A 19,126-nucleotide genomic window follows, 5' to 3' on the forward strand; every position below is an offset into this window, starting at 1 on the left:
TCCATGTGTGCATGGTGTGTGGACCGCGTTGTGGGTCGAGAGTTGTCTGTCTCGGCTTTGCTCCGTCCTTGCCCGAAGCTCTACATTTTGTTGTATATTGCGGTGTGGCACTTGTTGGAGACATAACTCTCTTCAGTTCGTCAGAGTAGTATTGTCAGCGCAGTTTACCCTTCGCTATTTCTTTTTGGTATAAAAGACGTTCACAGATCCAGTGGCTGTTTGCACATGGAAAATTTTTCGATTTGAAATTCGCTTTTGTTCAGTTTAAGAAGGAAAAAGGAGCGCAGGAAAAAAAAATTAAAACACGCGACTTGAATTGCAGACCTCGCATTTAAAATGGACCTGGCTGCACACTGTCCGCAGTAAGACATTGAAAGGTGAGAAAAAACTTATTTCTTATATAACGGGGGTGCATTTAAAAAGAAACTCCTGTTATAGAAAGGACACGTTCTGAAAAACGCAGTCCGATTCCCTAAATTCAGTGGCGTTAAGAAAACGTGATGATTGAAGAAACCATTGTGCCCTTGAAAGAATTACAGGGATACTTTTCAAAACGTTTTGAGGCCACTGCCAATCTTACATCTGTTTTAGAGCTGAGCTGTTTTCGAGGCCGTTTGCCGTTTCAATTGAAAGAATCCCTGTACATGTGCAGAGGTAGCTGATTAATCTGAAAGGTAATACCCGTTTTAAAGCCAGATAACTTTAACGTTAAAACTGTCCAGAACGTATACATTGCTTTCCTCAGGTAGTTTCCATGTCTCCATAATGAAGTTGCAAAAGTGCTACAATATTTCGACCAACATATGTATGTGAAAGACGATTTTACGTTTTTGAGCCTAAATAAGTCACGATTTTAACCTGAATGCGAAACTCTGAGAAACTGCCTACGTCTGTCCGTATGCCGACTGTTTGTATCAGATAAAAATTATGTCTTCAGCGCATCAAGAGTACTTAAATACACTCCTGGAAATGGAAAAAAGAACACATTGACACCGGTGTGTCAGACCCACCATACTTGCTCCGGACACTGCGAGAGGGCTGTACAAGCATTGATCACACGCACGGCACAGCGGACACACCAGGACCCGCGGTGTTGGCCGTCGAATGGCGCTAGCTGCGCAGCATTTGTGCACCGCCGCCGTCAGTGTCAGCCAGTTTGCCGTGGCATACGGAGCTCCATCGCAGTCTTTAACACTGGTAGCATGCCGCGACAGCGTGGACGTGAACCGTATGTGCAGTTGACGGACTTTGAGCGAGGGCGTATAGTGGGCATGCGGGAGGCCGGGTGGACGTACCGCCGAATTGCTCAACACGTGGGGCGTGAGGTCTCCACAGTACATCGATGTTGTCGCCAGTGGTCGGCGGAAGGTGCACGTGCCCGTGGACCTGGGACCGGACCGCAGCGACGCACGGATGCACGCCAAGACCGTAGGATCCTACGCAGTGCCGTAGGGGACCGCACCGCCACTTCCCAGCAAATTAGGGACACTGTTGCTCCTGGGGTAACGGCGAGGGCCATTCGCAACCGTCTCCATGAAGCTGGGCTACGGTCCCGCACACCGTTAGGCCGTCTTCCGCTCACGCCCCAACATCGTGCAGCCCGCCTCCAGTGGTGTCGCGACAGGCGTGAATGGAGGGACGAATGGAGACGTGTCGTCTTCAGCGATGAGAGTCGCTTCTACCTTGGTGCCAATGATGGTCGTATGCGTGTTTGGCGCCGTGCAGGTGAGCGCCACAATCAGGACTGCATACGACCGAGGCACACAGGGCCAACACCCGGCATCATGGTGTGGGGAGCGATCTCCTACACTGGCCGTACACCACTGGTGATCGTCGAGGGGACACTGAATAGTGCACGGTACGTCCAAACCGTCATCGAACCCATCGTTCTACCATTCCTAGACCGGCAAGGGAACTTGCTGTTCCAACAGGACAATGCACGTCCGCATGTATCCCGTGCCACCCAACGTGCTCTAGAAGGTGTAAGTCAACTACCCTGGCCAGCAAGATCTCCGGATCTGTTCCCCATTGAGCATGTTTGGGACTGGATGAAGCGTCGTCTCACGCGGTCTGCACGTCCAGCACGAACGCTGGTCCAACTGAGGCGCCAGGTGGAAATGGCATGGCAAGCCGTTCCACAGGACTACATCCAGCATCTCTACGATCGTCTCCATGGGAGAATAGCAGCCTGCATTGCTGCGAAAGGTGGATATACACTGTACTAGTGCCGACATTGTGCATGCTCTGTTGCCTGTGTCTATGTGCCTGTGGTTCTGTCAGTGTGATCATGTGATGTATCTGACCCCACGAATGTGTCAATAAAGTTTCCCCTTCCTGGGACAATGAATTCACGGTGTTCTTATTTCAATTTCCAGGAGTGTAATACTGCAAATTGACTATGTTTTTGATCTATTTTGTTGATAAATTTGAAATATAAAGCCAAGTCGTATACAGTGTTATTGAGGCGCTATTTAAAAGCAGCGCATTCGCAGTTTCCGCCCCCACCCCGTTGTCCTTCGCTCACGAGACCGCGTGGCGTCGGGGTGGGGGTAGTTTGCCAGCTGGCTTGAGGGCTAAGGCTCTCATGCCAGGACACGGATTCCAACCCGAATTCTTTGGCCACTCCCGTTTTACTGAAACAGGTATTAAATCGAAATTAAGGAGCGCATTGCTTGTTTGCCACTTCTGCTAGGGCACAATATTATAGTTACAATTAGAGCGCTATTATTGAAGGCAGTGTTCCGTATGACGTGCTCGGTTTGTGTACGTCGTGCGAAAACGAATGGTCCCTCCGAGGCGTCACTCGTGTCTTCAGCCTGGAGGTGCTGCAGTGATGAAGAGACTCGACTTCTGTTTGGGGAGTTTTGAGTTCGTTAGACTGTGCAACCCATCTGATGCGGTGTAAATCACTTCAGAAGTATTGCAGGTTGATTCCTTTTTGCAAAACTATGCCCCACTCACTGCCCTGTCCTTCTTAAACTTGTTTTGGCTCCATCTGTAATCATCTATATGTCGAGCGTAAGGTCAGGGGATCACTTTCGCTCCTTCACGACTTGTTCCACTACTCCTCATTAGAGAAGCAACTTACACTACTGATTTAAACGCTCATTACCTCGGCAAGCCAGTTTTAAAGACGTAAGCGTTATTTAGTGGATACAAGAACAACGAACAGATATTAATTTATTCTACATCTAATATCAAATACTAAAAATAATACATAATTTTGTTGTTAAAGATAACCGTAGGTTTCATTGTAAAATTATATACAGATACAAAATATTTATAATTCTGTCACTCTTTAGTACATTGTCTTCTCAGAAGATATCGAGTCGTGGCCACTATGAAAGTCTCTAAATGGTATTGGACCGATGACCTAGAAGTTTGGTCCCCCCCCCCCCCCCTTTTAAACCAACCAACCAACTAAATGTGATTCAGCTGACAAACACACACAAACGGCTCTGTGCATGAATGTTCGAACTTACGTACAACCGCCGCTGGAACTCGCAGGGGGATGCTTGCATCTCATTGTCAGCGGCGTAATAGTACGTGGCAGCACTTTCGTGCCGCGGTGGCGGCTGTAGGAAACGTGGCTGCGTAACTGGCGGTGGGCATACTAGAAAGTGCGGACGCCCGGATTACTGCCGATACCGCGTGTTCTGCACGAGGAAAGTATTGCTATGCACAGTATTTCATCTCCTCACAGCCCTGTAAGTTGGCCTAAGCTTGGATCCTGTAGCCCTCCAAGTATGATGAAGATTACGCACGTGTAGTAATCAACCTTTTAGAAAATGATTTTTTCTAATAAAACTTCTAGAAAATGATTTGTTTCTATTAATTTTTCCACTTTTTAATTGTGATTGTGGGGTCAACAATCAGGTCCCAATGGCGGTGTTAGTGAGTATGGAAAAGTCATACTGTACAGTGCCACACTGGCATACTGTACAGTGGGTCACACTACAATTCGTTTGGAGAAACTTATGAATTTGTGTAGCAACGGGCTATGGAGGCAGCCAGTGCTTCATCGACACGCCTGTTCGCTCTATAGTGCTACGTACACTCACTCATACCACTGTTACTTAGTTCACAAAGGAGTACCTACAAACCTGCTGACAGGAGAGTACCTACAAAAACAAAAATGAGATCTAGAACGAGGACAGAGAGAATTCACGTCACGCTAAGGGACTGTGTAGATTTTTACTGCAGTGTAGGGAGCAGACCGTAAAAAGAACGGAAACGTTTCTGGTAAGATATTACACCAGGTGGAGCACTTTTAAAAATGAGGCAATATCTGAGTATCGAGATCCTTCGTGGTAGGTAATGGCACAGCGAAGACCTGCTATACATAATGAAAATGCGGCTCTCCTGAGGTGACCTTTAAGGCTGGAAATGTTCCTGAACTTCCATTTACTGTCTGCCCGTTTATTGCTTCTGAGAAGTGCATGTTATTACGCAATGCCTAACCGCTACTGGCATCGTCTGTTACGAAAGATAACATAAAGTGTCAGCTAGGAAGTGTATACTCCTTCTTTCAAGATGTATATTACGCATCGAACATAAAAACTGGTTCTACATAATATATTACTTATCTCTTGACTCTGTTCAGTGTTACTACACCTTGAATTTGATTTATTCTGAAAATTTGCCTTGTCACTGTAACTCCTTGCGGAAGTGAAATTAAGTTTTACCTTCTCGACGACGGCGACGTTATTACAAGCGGAGCTAAAGCTTGGATTAAGAAATCAAATAGAGCGAGTACCTTTCAAAGGAACGATCCAAGCTTCTGTATTAAGTGATTTAGGAAAACCACGGAAAATCTAAATTCGGATGGCAGGAAAGAACTTTAAGCCGACTGCCTCTAGAATCCGGATCCAGTGTCTTACTATCCCACCTCCACATCTTGCAAAGTAGAGACAGCTTAGGTCATCTGTTTCAGCGTGCTAGGACAGTTAATTCTGTACTGAAAAGAACACTACATGGGAAACGCAGTAGAAATAGGTAAAGAATGAAATATGCTAAACAGATTATCGTACATTTAGGGAGGCAGTTAAGCGTGAAGGTGAGAAGACTGGCCCAAGGTAAAAACTAAAAAATGAAAATAATATAAAAAAATTAAAGAGTGCAAGTAAAAAAGTAATCGGAATTCTGATGACCTGATAAACGAACAGTTAATTTCGAACCACAGATACCGCATCTAGCTGATGCAGTTATAAGGTGGACATGTTATTTTGGTTTTTGTATGTTATCGATATCCACGGCAGAGGGAGTGGAAGTTACGTATACTGTTAAACGATCTTGGGTCTTGCTGTGGCACAGTCTTTGCCTCTGCGCAATCTGATACATTCTTAGTTGAAGTGAGGTAGGTGATAGATGTGTTCGGTAGTGCTGTGTTGACTTGTGATTATTAAATGAAGAAAGATTTAGGACAGAAAAGAGGGATATCATGTACAAATTGAAAGGTGAAAGAAATATAAATTTTAAATGATGTAATTGTTTTTGAAGAGAAGAAGTCTGAGAAAAGACTGCAGCGTTGCGCAGCTAGGAATAATTATTGTAAGCTAGTTAATTCGCTGAGAACTGAGAGAAAGCCCACCCACTTCCCTGAGTTGTGCATTAACATATTAACTGATTAAGCTGTTTGATTTTTTTATAGAAATTCTCTGTTAACTTGTACCCTTTCTAAATCATTGTTCACTCTGTTAAGCATAGTATTGTTCAGGCCGATGGTAGGTGTGAAGATCACGCGAAGTTTTACTCTGTATTTTTCAATATATATTTCATTCTAAAATCGTTGTCTTGGCATATCAGCCGGCCGATGTGGCCGTGCGGTTCTAGGCGCTTCAGTCTGGAACCGCGTGACCGCTACGGTCACAGGTTCGTATCCTGCCTCGGGCATGGATGTGTGTGATGTCCTTAGGTTAGTTAGGTTTAAGTAGTTCTAGGGGACTGATGACCACAGATGTTAAGTCCCATAGTGCTCAGAGCCATTTGAACCAATCTTGGCATATCATTTCTTAGGAATAGATGCGCTCCCCACCCCAATGTTTATTATTACGTATTCAAATGGTTAAAATGGCTCTGAGCACTGTGGGACTTAACATCTGAGGTCATCAGTCCCCTAGAACTTAGAACTACTTAAACCTAACTAACCTAAGGACAGCACACACATCCATGCCCGAGGCAGGATTCGAACCTGCGACCGTAGCGGTCGCGCGTTTCCAGACTAATGCGCCTAGAACCGCTTGACTACAACGGCCGGCTTATTACGCATTACCACATGCAATAGTTTGAATATGTATTTATAAACAGATATCTACTGTTGTGCTTTCGAGAACTCTGCAACAATATTGTCAAGACGGGAGGTAAGTGGGAATTTTGATTGGGGCCAGATATTTGTTTTACTTCCGTTGCGCATTTAATACACAGGCAAATCGCCTTCAGATCAGTTACAGCTCAGTTCAGATTAGTTCTGTTTAGTCAAAGGTTAGCATACGAGTTTCAGTCCAATAACTGTTTGTCAAGACAAAGTTATTGGTTATACGTAGATTTCGTAGAGTGGGAATAAAGTTGGACAAAATTTCAGACGGAAACAAACATGATGGGGAGGTTACACAGTCACTAATAGCTATGAGCTGCGACTTGACCGGATGATCGGTATTAACTGATATAAACTAGAAATAATGCACAAGGCGCGGTCTGCCCCTGCCTGCAGCCATTGCCAGATAGATGTGGCCAAAGATTGCGTGTGTACACGGCGTTTCGTGAAGGTGGTACATATGAGAGTCCAACTAACAACTATCAATAGAAAACAGCTCGCCAGATGTCGGCCCTCTTTCAGGAGGCACGTACACTGTACCCCAGATCAACAAAATATTTGGTTGGCTGATGATTACCGGTTGCATACAATACCAACGTCTGAATTGCATTGCATTGCATATTCCGCAAGCCACCTTTCGGTGTGTGGCGGATGGTACTCCTGGTACTGGTACTTCTCTTTTCCACACTCGAACTGAATGAAATTTGTTTTGATCTGCCGAGAAGTGGGAACCCATCATCAGTAATCAGACGAGCATGAATTAAATGTTCTCAGATGAGGCTCTGTCATATCGCCTCTTTCGTCGTGGAAAAATAGCTGCGCAGATATATATATATATATATATATATAGATCAGTACTATCGAATGATCTTATTACAGCGCAGTAGGCGATAATTTTATCAGCAACACCACAGTGCTAGGTGTCACATAACTCGGTTCCTAGCTGGATGTTTGCAAGCAAACATTGCAACAGGATTCACCTCTTGACGCGAATCCCATGAAATCATTGAATATATTGGAGACCGCTTGGAGGTGTGTTGCTGCTCAAGCCCTCCACTCAAGATCATTTCCATGCTGAGGGAAACCGTGTAAGAAAAAGTTGGTCAGGTGCCAGTAGAACTTTCGCACTGACGCTTCCATACAAACCACGTTATGTGTGCAGAGAGTTCACTCATCCCGGGAATAGAGATTCTTTATGATTTTTGCCTGTTATCGACACTGACACTGACAAGATAGCGGTGTCAGGGATTCCACAACTCCCGAAAATGTTTTAATTCCAAATCTGAAGTCGGACAGCAAATTACAAAAGAAATTTTTTTATGTGATACAATTACAAAGTAACAGTTTTCAGATTTTTATCTTTGGTTGTCCTGTGAAACCTTTATTCTTGTCAAATTTCATGATGCTAAGTCAACGGGAAGTAGCCTGTAGATGTTGATGAGCGAGGTCGCGAGTCTCAAAATATGTGATCTTTGACTCTGAAGGTCAAATTTATTGTATCGCCAAGTGATTATAGACAGAACTTGATATGTCTATCTACTTCTGAGGGAAAGAAACGGTGTGATAACACATGATGTTTTTTTTCGTGTGATATAATTAGGAATTGACGATTGTTGGTTTTTTTCTTTTGGCTGTAGTGTGAGACCTTTCTTGCTGGCCAATTTCACGATTCTAGTTCAGCGGAAAGTAGGATTTGATGAGTGCCTTTGCGAGTATCAAAATACGTGACATAAATGACCGTACCTTCTGCATGGATTGATTAGGAAAGTTCAAGTTTCCTATATAGTGAAGGGACCGTAGACCTCAATATGTGACATAAATTTTCAGTTGCTATGTCTGTCCGTTCCTGAGAAATGGCGTTTTAGGCAGTCGGACAAAGGGACAACAACGTGATCCTACAAGGATATCGTTTTTACCGACTGAGGTATGGAACCCTAAAAAAGGTGTCCGTTTCCTGTGGCGCTCACGAACACACTCGTTTATACCGTCAAAAGTTTTCTCGTTTATATATATATTTTTTTAATTTCTTAATTTCTGGAGAACTGTGTAAGCATTATGAGTATGCTGCCGCGTCATAATGTAAAAAACTGTAGTGGAAAGAAACGTTTCACCCACGGTCACAGTGACCTTCTCTTGGGTCTACTTGTATGTTTCAGCTGTTCAGAGTCACTTATATTTTGTCATCACTACTCACTGAGCATAACGTTTCGTCACAATTTTATGAACATTGTCGTTATAACTGTTCTCTTTAAGGCGGGAGGAGTTGGAACTTTATAGTAATAGGTTATTACACTACTGACCATTAAAATTGCTACACCACAAAGATGATGTGCTACAGACGCAAAATTTACCCGACAGGAAGAAGATGCTGTGAAATGCAAATGATTAGCATTCACACAAGGTTGGCGCCGGTGGCGACACCTACAACGTGCTGATATGAGGAAAGTTTCCAACCCATTTCTCACACACAAACAGCAGTTGACCGGCGTTGCCTGGTGAAACGTTGTTGTAATGCCTCGTGTAGGAGGAGAAATGCGTACCATCACGTTTCGGACTTTGATAAAGGCCGGATTGTAGCCTACCGCCATTCCGGTTTATCGTATCGCGACATTGCTGCTCGCGTTGGTCGAGATCCAATGACTGTTAGCAGAATATTGAACCGGTGGGTTCAGGAGGGTAATACAGAACGCCGTGCTGTATCCCAACGGCCTCATGTCACTAGCAGTCGAGATGACAGGCACCTTATCCGCATGGCCGCAACGGATCGTGCAGCCACGTCTCGATCCCTGTGTCAACAGATGGGGACGTTTGCAAGACAACAACCATCGGCACGAACAGTTCGACGACGTTTGCAGCTGCATGGATTATCAGCTCGGAGACCATGGCTGCGGTTACCCTTGACGCTGCATCACAGAGAGGAGCGCCTGCGATGGTGTACTCAACGACGAACCAGGTGGACGAAAGGCAAAACGTCATTTTTTCGGATGAACCCAGGTTCTGTTTACAGTATCATGATGGTCGCACCCGTGTTTGGCGACGTCGCGGTGGACGCACATTGGAAGCGTGCATTCGTCATCGCCATACTGGCGTATCACCCGGCGTGATGGTATGGGGTGCCATTGATTACACGTTTCGGTCACCTCTTGTTCGCACTGACGGCACTCTGAACAGTGGACGTTACATTGCAGATGTGTTACGACCCGTGGCTCTACCCTTCATTCGATCTCTGCGAAAGCATGCATTTCAGTAGGATAATGCACGACCGCATGTTGCAGGTCCTGTACGGGCCTTTCTGGATACAGAAAACGTCCGGTCAATGGTGGCCGAGCAACTGGCTCGTCACAATAAGCCAGTCACTACTCTTGATGAATTATGGTATCTTGATAAAGCTGCATGGGCAGCTGTACCTGTACACGCCATCCAAGATCTGTTTGACTCAATGCCCAGGCGTATCAAGGCCGTTGTTACGGCCAGAGGTGGTTGTTTTGGGTATTGATTTCTCGGAATCTAAGCATCCAAATTGCGTGAAAATGTAATCACATGTCAGTTCTAGTATAATAGATTTGTCCAATGAATACCCCTTTATCATCTGCATTTCATCTTGGTGTAGCAATTTTAATGGCCAGTAGTGTATTCTGTCATCAATACTCACTGAGCATGAAGTTTCGTCGCAATTTTATAAACATTGTCATTATAACTGGTCCCTTTATGGCGGAAGGAGTAGGAACTTTGTAGTAATAGGTTACCATTTGGGAGGGAGTGTGTATCTGCTGTTATCTGCTGCTTCTTGCATTGTATGCCATCACTGTTGGTCACCAGCGGATGAAGTCTGCTCCTGTTTTCGAACTGCTAGAAGCAGGGCCCTGTGGCGGCAGTTACTCGCCGATTGCGTACGTGACGCACGTTGTTGATGCGGCCGGTTGGACTCTGAGGGCTGATAGGGCAAGCCTCAGTGCATCCTCCATGTTCATGTCGTTGAAGGTTTTAACATTTCGATGACTCCTCTAATCTTGCGTTTTACCAAATCCGGCTCCTTGGCAGGTACGCAAGTTTCGTTAAATTGCCCGGGTTTCCTGTGTGCGCATTGCCATTGACCTCCCGGTCTCACCGATGTATAGTTCTCCACTTTGACGTTTCACCTTGTGCACAACTGCAATGTGTAAAGCATCTACTTTGTCCTTCCTGGAGCCTAGCACATCCTGGACATTGCGGCTGCTGCAGAAGGTAGGTTGGACATCAATCCAGTGAAAGTGTTTATCATTTCAATCACTGGCATTTTTCGCATAGGCTAAGAGCACTCCTGGCTGAAGTTTGTCGATATCTTGCTTATCTTGCTTTCTTTTCTTGGTTGCCATGACTGTGTTGATCGATTTGTGGTTATAATCATTGGCCGAGAACGTTGTACTCAGCCTTTTGAGCTCACGTGCTATGTTTTAAGCATCACTTAGGCCTGCGCGTGGGTGGACACGGAACGGATAACTCTTCTGTATTGGATGGTGGTTAGATTGAGCGGGCAAATATCTGTCCATATGTTCAGGGTTCCGAAATACTCTCTGTCCTAATATGCCTCCGTTGTTCTACATGCTTCCACTTCTAGGAATGGAATTACGCCATTCTTCTCTGTCTCGAGCGTGAACTGCATCTTCCTGCGCATTTCATTCAAATATTCACGAAACTTGTGTAGCTATGTTTGACCATGAACCCATATAGCCAACATATCGTCCACGTTCTGAACTAGCATTGTGGGTTCAAAGGAGCGGATCGAAGCGCCATCCCTTCAAAGGCCTCCGTGAATATGTTGGCTTCTAACGGGGATAGGGCAGACAGCATTGCTATGTCGTCTGTCTGCTTGTGGTATTTATTTCTTCAAGTAGAAAGGGAAATACACATTTTCCAGGTTGTTTCGATTACGTTGTAGAAGTTTCGCTGAGAAGCTCTTCATACAGTCCCCACCTCTCCCTAAGTGATTTTCATATTTTTAGAGTCCTGAAGAAAGACAGTTGTGACTGTCGATTTGCTTCAGCCGACAAGGTGCGCACCTCGGTGTAATATTGATTCCGTAGACAAGCATAAAAGCTTTTTTGTGAAGGCATTCATCTTTTTGTCTCACGGTACGAGAAATGTATAACAGTTATGGCAATTACTTTTGAAATAATAAACAGTTTACTTATTTTTTCATTTGTCTCGTTTTCTTTTGACTGCCAATTATAAATACTGCAGGGATCAGTATTTACTTCAATTTTTAGTAATAATCACGCAGTGGTCTTTCCTAGCGCTGTTAGCCTACAGGATAGGCAGAAGGGATTAAGCGAATCAGGAACTCTAAGGAGGAGGCAATGCCTGGTTGAAGGTGTGAGTCAGCTTGTGAACCTCACTTGGAAGTCTTAAACGGTAAGAGTACAGGTTCACGGAAAACTTGTGGATGGGTTCCGGATCTGGTTTGGCACACCGTTTAAAAATATAATGGAAGTGTAAGACCAGAAGTAAGAAACCCATATAAGAAATATTTAATGGAATGGTTACGTTATACAATACATAACGTAGATTATGTATAAAGAAAGCTAAGAGGACTGCGATAAAAACGTAGTATAAAGGGGAATAGCAACTGGCTGAAAATCATAACCGGTGGAAACAATGGTAGAAGTGAAAATGTATTGAGATTTAGACAGAAAGATTTCCAAAGAACGCCGGAAGGAGGAGATATGATAAGTTAAAATGTGTGTGATATCTTATGGGACTTAACTGCTAAGGTCATCAGTCCCTAAGCTACGTAACCTAAATTATGCTAAGGACAAGCACACACACAGTCATGCCCGAGGGAGGACTCGAACCTCCGCCGGGACCAGCCAAACAGTCCATGATTGCAGTGCCTTAGACCGCTCGGCTAATGCCGCGCGGCGATATGATAAAAATTGGGACAAAAAAGAAAGTTTTCTTAAACATGAATAATGTATTGATATTAATACTGACGTAGAATTACAGAATAAGGATACTAAATATTAAGCCAGGGGCACAGTATCGTTTGTAAGCGAAACAAGAACTGTGCTAAAATGCAAAGAAGTTTAAACTATTTTCAAAAGGTGGGTAAAAGAACTAAAGGGAGATGCAAGTAAACGCAAAAACAGGTGTTAGTTTCCCCCGTGCTTCCCTGCAGCTTGAGAGCTAAGCGAGTGAACGTCCATTACGCAGCTGGCCAGCTACGTCAATCTGTGTCCCCGGAAGGCATGTTGTGCAGCCGTGACGTCAGCAGCCAGCGTGGGTGCCCTCTGCGGTTAGCCCGGCAAACACACGCAGTCAGTGCTGCTTGCCTCCCAGCAGAGGTGTGAGGGCAGCAGTGGAGACTGTGCCAACAAGACCTAAGTCTTGAGCTAGTGGTGGTGATGAACCCTTCTGTCCGGCGTTATTAGCCACTACCACCACTGTGCGCGTAACTGAACTACAACGGCGTCCTTTACATGTTGTCATTTTATCGCATGTGCACTATCTGTCTGTCATGTCAGTGAGTCTGATATTCTGAACCTTTCGTTAATTCAAGTGTTAACACTCGAGATTCCAATGTGACGATTTCCCTAACTCCAAGGCCACGGATGTGGCTGCTGACAGAACTCAGTCTCAGCGAATCCACAAAGTTTTCCCTCCGAATCTGTCTGCTTGCAGTCCGAGGATAACCGACAAAGAAAAGCCAGAGAACTACTTTCATTGGTTTCCGCTCTGTTTATAGCTTAACTGATGTGTTCACATCATCTAAAGGATGATACCGAACGATATGGTGCTGAAGACCTGAGACACAAGCGCAATTGTTTTTAATCGGTCTCGAAATGCAAACCACACTGAAAATCCAGAATGAGATTTTCACTCTGCAGCGGAGTGAGCGCTGGTATGAAACTTCCTGGCAAATTAAAACTGTGTGCCCAACCGAGACTCGAACTCGGGACCTTTGCCTTTCGCGGGCAAGTTCTCTACCATCTGAGCTACCGAAGCACGACTCACGCCCGGTCCTCACAGCTTTACTTCTGCCAGTATCTCGTCTCCTACGTTCCAAACTTTCTTTCAGGAGTTCTGCAAGGTTCGCAGGAGAGCTTCTGTAAAGTTTGGAACGTAGGAGACGAGATACTGGCAGAAGCAAAGCTGTGAGGACCGGGCGTGAGTCGTGCTTCGGTAGCTCAGATGGTAGAGCACTTGCCCGCGAAAGGCAAAGGTCCCGAGTTCGAGTCTCGGTCGGGCACACAGTTTTAATCTGCCAGGAAGTTTCATACGAGCGCACACTCCGCTGCAGAGTGAAAATCTCATTCAGGAAACATCCCCCAGGCTGTACCTAAGCCATGTCTCTGCAGTATCCTTTCTTACAGGAGTGCTAGTTCTGCAAGGTTCGCAGGAGAGCTTCTGTAAGGTTTGGAACGTAGGAGACGAGATACTGGCAGAAGTAAAGCTGTGAGGAGCGGGCGTGAGTCGTGCTTCGGTAGCTCAGATAGTAGAGCACTTGCTCGCGAAAGGCAAAGGTCCCGAGTTCGAGTCTCGGTCGTGCAGACAGTTTTAATCTACCAGGAAGTTTCACACTGAAAATAATTGTTTTTTATTTGTAACATGTATCTATGCCTTCCAGCTCCTTCTCTGCATGGTCGCCGCTCCGACTTAGACATCTGTCGTAGCATGGTACAAACTCCCCAATACCCTCGTCAAAGAAAGCAACTGCCTGTGGTTTCTGCCGCCAATTCCCTATGGTAGTCTGCAGGTGTTTGTCTGTGCCAAAATGCTGTACTCATAGCCAGCGCTTCATGTGATCAAAGAGAAATAAATCAGAGAGAGCCAAGTCCGTGCTGTATAGTGGCTGATCAAACACTTCCCATCGGACACGCTGGAAGAGCGTCTACGTTACACCTGCAGAGTGCGGCCGAGAGCTGTCACGAAGAGCTGGCAAGCAATCAGGCGAAACCGCTCGACAGAACTTCACACTTGACCGGAAGCACTATTTCTTTGGACATCCTTACGTACTCACTGTGCACTCAGAACGTGATAACGAGCGCACTAGAGACACATGAGCGAAAAATTTCACCCAATTTTCACCGTGATTTTAATTTCGCGACCGATCTGAGATTGGAAAAAAAATAGTCTTCGTGTGTTTCTTGATGTATGTGGCAGTATCAGACTACAAATAAAACAAATAAAAACGTACGAAACTCAGGAACTCCATTCCTAGTGACTAAAATTCCACATTGGCTGCACTAGATTTATAATTGAAATTTTATAATATCGATATCGGATCAATTGTTAGTCTTCAGAAGTACACTGTACTGTTAGGTGACATAAAAATCCTCAAGACATGTACCACAAACAACTGTGAGTACCATATGATAAAAATACTGTACTGTGATGAAACTCTCAGCCCCAAAACTGAGATTCCGGCCAAAAATGTGTAAAAAACCTACTTTTTCCAGAAAATACTGAATTTATTCGACAACAGATAGAACAACATTCGTTACATTGATCTCAAGTACAACCGTTTTACTAAATCCGCATTAGGTATATTCAGGTATACTTCAGGTTATTGTCTTATTTATGGAGATATCGAGTTAGTGTACCTCTCAAAAATGGTTCAAATGGCTCTGAGCACTATGGGACTCAACTGCTGTGGTCATAAGTCCCCTAGAACTTAGAACTACTTAACTAACCTAAGGACATCACACACGTCCATGCCCGAGGCAGGATTCGAATCTGTGACCGCAGCGGTCGTGCGGTTCCAGACTGTAGCGCCTTTAACCGCTCGGCCACTCCGGCCGGCGTGTGTACCACTCCTTGACTTTTCCTTGCTCTTAACTTACTGTGTTGCGACGTTGGTGCGTCGCATGGTTACACAGTTCTGCTTCTCTGTCAAACATTTTCTAGGATTTGAATGATCTAGTACTGTAGGAGAGAAATCTTTTGGGTGTGGCAAGCAGCGCCGATTCCAGAAAAGTGATACGGATAAGGATCATGCATAACTTCATATCGTTTTTCTATCAACAGATACACACAACGGAAACTTTAGCCATCAATAGTATGTTCTCCCTCACTCTTTACTAGAGACAGCCAACGCTGCGGCACCGTTTAGATTCCGCAGCTGAACATATACTATGTGATCAAAAGTATACGGACACCCACAAAAACATACTTTTTCATACGGAGTGCACTGTGCTGCCATCTACTGCAAGGTACTCCATATCAGCGACCTCAGTAGTCATTAGGCTTCGTGAAAGAGCAGAATGGGGCGCTCCGCGGAACTCACGGACTTCGGTCAGGTGATTGGGTGTCACTTGTATCATACGTGTGTACGCGAGATTTCCACACTCCTAAATATCCCTACGTCCACTATTTCCGATGTGATAGCGAAGCGGAAACGAGAAGTGACACGTACAGCACAAAAACGTACAGGCCGAACTCGTCTGTTAACTGACAGAGACCGCCGACACTTGAAGAGGGTCGTAATGTGTAATAGGCAGACATCTGTCCAGACCATCACACAGAAATTCCAACTGCATCAGGATCCACTGCAAGTACTTTGAGAGTTAGGCGGGAGGTGAGAAAACTTGGATTTCGTGATCGAGCTTCTGCTCATAAGCCACACATCACACGGGTAAATGCCAAACGACGCCTCGCTTGGTGTAAGGAGCGTAAACATTGGACGATTGAACAGTGGAAAAACGTTGTGTGCAGTGACGAATCACGGTACACAAAGGTGACGATTGGATGGGCAAGGTGTGGGTATGGTGAATGCCAACAGTAAAATTCGGAGGCGGTGTTTTTATAGTGTGGTCGTGTTTCTCATGGAGGCGGCTTGCACCTCTTGTTGTTTTGAGTGGCACTATCAGAGCACAGGCCTACATTGATGTTTTAAGCACCTTCTTGCTTCCCACTGTTGAAGAGCAATTCAGGGATAGCGACTGCCGACCTGTTCATAGTGTACGGCCTGTGGCGGAGTGTTTACATGACAATAACATCCCTGTATTGGACTGGCCTGCACAGAGTCCTGACCTGAATCCTATATAACATCTTTGGGATGTTTTGGAACGCCGACTTCGTGCCAGGCCACACCTCTCCTCAGTGCAGCACACTGTGAAGAATGGGCTGCCATTCCCCAAGAAACATTCCAGCACCTGATTGAACGTATGCCTGAGAGAATGGAAGCCGTCATCAAGGCTAAGGGTGAATCAACACCATATTGAAGTCCAGCATTTCTGATGGAGGGTGCCACGAACTTGTAAGTGATTTTCAGCCAGGTGTCCGGATACTTTTGATCACATAGTGTATCACGTAGTTTACAGGCGAAGAACTCGTCGACCCGAGATCGGAGGGCATTTTCATAAGCAAAAGAATCCTTTTGATACGGGGAGTTTCTACTTCGTTAAGGCTCAACCATTCCTTCATTTTCCTTATGTTAGCATAAAAACACTTGTTATCGACACCAGCAACGTTACAGGATAGGAATGGTCGGTGTTGATCACGACCTAATTGACGACGAGCAAGCAGAGATGCAGATATGACCACGTGCACATTTTTGCGAGTTTGGTTTAGAGCATGCTGTACCCACACACCCGATTTTATAATTTTCCCCATAGCTTTCAAATGTCGCACGATAGTGGAATGATCACAATTCATCACATTTGTCAGTTCTCGAGTACAATTATGTGGATCATTGTGGATTAATGGGTTTCAACGACCTTCATCAAATCCGGAAGATCTTTCTGAGCGTGGGGAGTGGCTAATGTCAAAACAATCCCCCTTAAAACGGTCATTCTCTTGCCGTGCCCTGTCCAGTGGCATTATCCCCATACACAGCTCAAGTATTTCTGGCTGCTTCCACTGCTCTCACCCCTCTGCTGCACTCAAACACAGTGAATAGGCCGGATATGTTCCGATTTCTCCACTTGGCACTCCATTTTCTAGCGACCACAGCCACATTCACTATATCCAAATGAAAAAATGTCAATACGTAAACTCAGGTAGCAACAGTGAAATACAAATAAAAATTGGTAGTTGATAAGAAAGTTCATAGCGATCGGAATTTCAATAAGCAAAACAAAAATGGTACGAACATAGGCATTTCACGCACCGCTCCCCTCCCTTACCCATTTTCCTTCACACACTTTTGCCCATGTCAGTTGTTGCTATTAATTGGTGCCTCTCTCAGCTTCGCACCCCAAGCAGCGGCTCGTGCCGCCCGGGATAAAACAGGCGCTGCCGTTACGGCGTGTGAATGCTAACCTTCTTGCGTACCTGTACCGTATGGTTCCCCGTTTCCTGTTTACATATTCAATCCCTTAATGAAAGCGATACCCCTCACGCACTTATAGGATAGTGTTAGCCTCTGTATAAAAGCTAAATTAATTATTTTCTGAAATGTGGGAACCAGCAACGTTTAGAAGTTTGTGTGTACCCTATTTTAAAAGAGATTAGCTCCTTTTTTGTTCAATAAATCCCACGCAGATTATTAGCAACCTATGACTGCCATTTTAGGAACCGCTACCAAGTCCCCATTCAAATGTATTAATCTGAGTCTTCATTTGTTGTCTGAATTAGACCTCGGCTCCGTTGATACCTTTCGGTCAAGATCATAGATAAGGAAATTATGATCGTAGGACTACCCCTGGTTATTACGATATAGTAATAGGTCTTTATTATTTGTCAGCTAGTAATGAAATTCATCAATGAATTCAGTGTGTCCGTTCCCCTTTCTGTATGAGTGAGTTGACATTTTGACTCATAATAACAAGGATGTTTTAATTATTAAAACTGTATCTATAGACCTTGTAACGAACTTCGAGTAGGGGTATGGAGGGTCTCAGGAACTGAACTGTTCTCTGATTCAAATTCGTGGCGACGCGCAAAATACTTGATGTGCCGATAACGAGGCGTGTTGCTTTCGCCACAAGCTCTTGAATACTATTTGCTTGAAACTGTCGTCCTATTCACTCTTATGGTTCGGTCACAATTCTTTGAGTACAATGAGCTCACTTTGGCCAGATGATCCTTACTCCCTTGCCGTGTGAGCGTACGTGCTGACATGTCTGTATATGCAGAGACCCAAGGAAGTCTGGTAAGATGGAGAAGCCCCAGAGGAGCGTCTCTCTCTCTCTCTCTCTCTCTCTCTCTCCCTCCCTCCTCACTCTCTCTCCCTCTCCTTCTCCCTCATTTGCAGCCGTCCCTTTCACGGCCCTGGGCCCTTCCTGTCCCTGCGGGCGCCGACGACCGTCAACTAGTGGCTCCCTTTGAAGCTCCACAACAATGGCTATCACCGCTCCTTAAGGAAAGACAGGGGAGGTCTGTTCTGACGGAAGCCGTATCAGTTCCAGAAGCTTATTCATAAAGGTCGTGTTGTTTCTTTCATCTCTGAAACTCTGACCGTCTTTAAACGCGCTAGGTGGCGCAGTGGTTAGCACACTGGACTCGCATTCATGAGGACGACATTTCGAATCTCCGCCGGCTATCGAGATTTAGGTTTTCTGTGATTTACCCAAATCGCACTAGGCAAACGCTGGGATGGTTCCTTCGAAAAGGGCACGTTCGACGTCCTTCCTCACCCCTTCCTAATCCGATCTTGTGCTCCATCTCGAATGACCTCCTTGTCGACGGGACGTTAAAATCTAATCTCCCTTCTTTTCGTCCGTCTTAAAACTCGCTTTGCGTTAACTCAAATAGCAGCGCTTAAAGTTTTCTGCAATCGATACAAATATTGTTCGCAACCATTAACAAGGGTTTGTATTTTGGAATACGAGGCGCGTTGAAAAAGAAATGCAACATATTTTTTCTCGGCCAATTTCGGTTGAAAGAAATGCGGAA

Source organism: Schistocerca americana, chromosome 1 (assembly GCF_021461395.2).
Source record: "Schistocerca americana isolate TAMUIC-IGC-003095 chromosome 1, iqSchAmer2.1, whole genome shotgun sequence".
NCBI lineage: Eukaryota > Metazoa > Arthropoda > Insecta > Orthoptera > Acrididae > Schistocerca > Schistocerca americana.